The sequence below is a fragment of the Corvus brachyrhynchos genome, unplaced genomic scaffold (genome assembly GCF_000691975.1).
Source record: "Corvus brachyrhynchos isolate BGI_N302 unplaced genomic scaffold, ASM69197v1 scaffold340, whole genome shotgun sequence".
NCBI classification, from domain to species: domain Eukaryota; kingdom Metazoa; phylum Chordata; class Aves; order Passeriformes; family Corvidae; genus Corvus; species Corvus brachyrhynchos.
Window position 1 is genome coordinate 66,614 of NW_008235987.1, and position 4,123 is coordinate 70,736.

At 41.6% G+C, this 4,123-nt stretch overlaps 1 protein-coding gene across 1 annotated transcript in view; it reads right to left on the reverse strand.

Annotated features, from left to right (window-relative positions):
* Window positions 1–4,123, reverse strand: part of SLC16A3 (solute carrier family 16 member 3) — a 13,140-nt gene that overhangs the window by 7,941 nt on the left and 1,076 nt on the right. The window lies entirely within an intron of this gene.

The following is a 4,123-nucleotide window of genomic DNA, read 5'->3' on the forward strand; positions in this document are numbered from 1 at the left end:
CGGGGCCGGGGCCGCACCCCCGCCCAGCGCTCGCAACCGCGGTTGCCGGAGCCCGGTTCTCCCACGATAGGAAAATACTCTCCTTTCTGGCTATTCTTGAGCTCTTCCATGCCCAGCAGAGCAAGTCATCCTGTAAGAGACATATTCTGTTCCACGTGCCTTACGGAACTTACCAGCTTTGCCATGAGGAACAGTCTCTAAAACGGTTTTATGTTCTGCTGGGATGAAAGAGCTCGACTTGCTGATGTGAGGGAACCTGGCCTACTTTCCAGCACTTCATAAAAATAAGCCTACAGGGAAACACACAGTAATATCCATTTACTCTTCTTTACGTCATGTCTACTACCACATTTGGCTAAAAATCACCACAAACCAGCACACCAGATCAAGTGCCATCCTTTTAAGGGTTGCATTTCACCCACACATGCATCAAAAACAGCTCTCTTAAAGGGAAAGGCTGAGAGAATTCAGACTGTTCAGCCTGCAGAAGAGGATGCTCTGGGGAAACCTTATTGCACTTTCCCAGTGCCTGAAGTAGCTACAAGAAGGCTGGAGAGGGACTCGTTACAAAGGCATGTAATGATAGAACAAGGGGGAATGGCTTCAAACTGACAGTAGGTTTAGGTCTGGTACTAGGAAGAAATTCTTTAGTGTGAGGGTAATGAGGCCCTGGCAAAGGTTGCCCAGAGAAGCTGTGGCTGTCCCATCCCTGGAAGAGTTCCAGGCCTGGTCTAATGGAAGGTGTTCTGCCCACAGCAGGGGGTTGGAACGAGATGAACTTGGAGGTTCCTTCCAGCCCAAACCATTCTATGATTCTACAATCAATGTTATTCGTCTGGTTTTGTCCATTAGTTGTTCATGTTAACACATCAAAATTAAAAGACCATTAACCAGAACTAAATTAAGCCTGTCTCCATAAACACAGCAAGGATGCACTTCATCCTGTTGTGGTGTGCCTCACTAGGCTAAGACTGTATTCACCTCAAGAAATAATAAGGAAGTAGTGCAGAGGTTCCTGTGTGAAATGTACCAACAAGGGCTACCACCTTTAGAAAAGGCAGGCTTGTGGTTCAGCACAGGCAAAATTTTTACTTAGGATTTCACTACAGTGCTGGGATGCTGTCAAAGCCTGCTAAGATAGGAGGCTACTGCCTAACTATTGCAACAGCTTGCTTTGCTTTCTGCTTTTGTTAGCTCAGCCCTATTTAGAGGCAAAGAATTACATTTAACTGGCTGTGGCTCAGTTTCATATCTCCACAACAAACATGATAGTATTGTCAGTATTTATTCCAGATTCCTTCTGTCCTGAATGGGTTCTTGGTTTGGTAATGTGTAAAACAAAGGCAGCAAATGTAGTTAAATCTGTGGGGTTTCATCTTCCTGATATTATCTTCTTGTTGTCATGGAAACTAATATAGACTCAGTTAGGAGGAAGTATTAGGTGACTGCAGGTAGCATTGTGGGTGGTGTGATGGTGTGGTTTCTGGGATGATGTATATAAGAGGAGAGCATAGTTAGGAATGGCAAGAATCTATTATTCGTGTTTAGCCAATACTCTTATTGGCAATGTAGCTGTACTTCTTGGTCAGCAGTATGGGTAGGAAGGACATTTATGAACATGTAGGCTGACCTATATAGCTTGAGAATTTCCTGTTCTCAAGAGGAATTAATTTCAAGAATTCTCAAGAATAATTAATTTCTGCTAACTATGGTTGAAATCAAGACGACCTTGAATTTCTGTGATACAAATAAAAGATTATTGTCAAAAACAGAACATAAGCTTCCAAGTAGGGAACCCAGTTCAGTGAGGACCTCAGTCTGGAACCCCACCTGTTTGAGAACTGTATAATTACAAAATAAGGAAGATGATCTAAACTGAGCAACGCAGACATCCTCCTTCACTTTTCTTATCTGTGAAACAAAGAAAATAATGATTCTCTCGTCATAGGGTGTTGGGGGTATGAATACATTGAAAAGCATAGGCTGCTCAATACTGTGTTAATAGGAGTCATAAACCTCCTGTATTTGCCCAAGGGTATTAAAATCTAAGCAGACTAAACAAAATATGCATGTTATTCTTGGTTTTAAGTGAAGAATCCTAAAACTAACCAGCTCTACTGAAATTTTGCAGGAAATGATTCCTGAAAAAATATTTTTATTTTAATATTCTCCAGACCCTTATGATAGCCCTCTACATCTAAAACAACTATGCTTTTTATTGACATCACTGACATCTGCCTATTCAGCATGACTTTAACTCCTTCCTGATTCTCTAAAGTACAGATGCATATATCTTTAAATCAAATTTTATTGCAACTCAAGTACCTCATAAAGCCATTTAGATGGGCCACTGGTAAAGCCCACTAGTGCATTTCTTGTGGCTTACCTGCTTAAGTATCAGCCAGTTGAATTATATATTCATTACACAGGCTGCTGCAAACTTCTGTTCCCTACAAAATCATTGCCATACTTACCAATGCCTATCCTGACCTCCTGTCCTCCCTGCAAGGCCCCACAGTGACTGCTACTGTCCCATTTTGGCCCCCTCCGTTTCAACAGAGACAGTTTTCCGGATCTGCTGCCTTTCCTAAGGGTTTGCCAGTTTTCCCCATTCTCTCATCTCCTTCTCAGAACTCCTAGTTTAATTCTGTGCTGTCTGTAGCTGCAAGTGATGTTCCATACCAGCTCTTGTCTATTAACCAATCTCCAGTCCCCATTTAGCCTCAAAACATCTTAACTGTTCACTGCTGCAGCACAGTGAGTAACATTCATCACAAGTTATTAGCAGACCACAGTGACAATAAATTCACACTGCAATTTTATGTGTAGCAGATAATACTAACCAGTCTAAATTCTATTATCTAGGTAAAGTGCTCTACAGGGAAAGTTGTGACTATTTATTTGCCTGTTTTATTTTATATCATGAAAATGTTAGAGTGCCGCTCTTTATATTATTTGGGAAAACAAATATACTACTCCTATTACAACAGCATTGTCGACCTCCAGAGTAACTGTATCTATATTAAATGCCCAGTTTCTGGAGAAGTGGATTTATTTTGCTAAATGTCTGTGGGTTTTTTTACACCACATCCATTACCATAAGTTCATCAATGTCAGCATCACAGCAGCACCTTAACACCAAAGAGCACATGCCCTTTCTGTGTTCACATAAAAGAGACATGCCTTCAGTTGCATTGCAATTATCTGACTGTTTTCCATGTGCTTTCAAAGATACAAGTTGCAGAATCCCAACTTCAGTTAGGAACAACTTACAATGCGTTTTCATGTATAATGAAAATTAATTTCAGCCCTGCAGCTATGATGTCTTTGCAATGTGTTGAAGCTTTAGAAAAACAGAAATGCTTGCCAATTGCTTACAGTGGAGAAGTGTCCTTATATTGTTTAGTATGAAACCAAAAAGTGATGGAGCTAGATAAATACTAATTAAGGGTCTAGTCCTGTCACCAGCTGGGCATCTGTGTTTATTTTTGCAGAATACCATGGAACTACCCTAATACATGAAGTGCTCACATGCACATGCACTGTATCTCAAGCTAGGTGAGCACATGTAGCTGAATATAGTGAGGAAAGATGTCTGGCTCTGAGGTGTCATTTTACACAACCACTTTGGGCAGTGCAGCTGCATAATAGGGTGTCATACACTGAGATATGTGAATTGCCACTTCAGTCTCAATTTAAAATGCCACCTTCTTATTTCTATAATATACTCTGAGTTGTACTTCTGACTGAACCACAAGAGGTGTATTCTACTAATAGATTCTGGTTTGCATTTTAAAACGGCTGACTGCCGCACCGCTTCCTCTGAAATATACACTGCAAAGCCGTACATGACTTTACTCTGTGACATCCTAAATTGAACGGTTTTCCAATTGCTTTACCCCAAAAGTATGCAAATCCGCTGCCCAAGGGGAGTGAATTTCCACCAGTGCTAACGGTCTGCGCCTGTGAGGAAGCTGAATTGCTGGAATTCAACTCCACCTTTGAGCGCTTTTTCTTCTCTCCACAGAATTGCTTAGAAGGCAAGCCGCAGACCCCTCCAGGCGGATTGCGAGCAACATCAGAAAAGGGCTCTTTCCCAAGAGATAGAGAGGGGCTGCGGCGG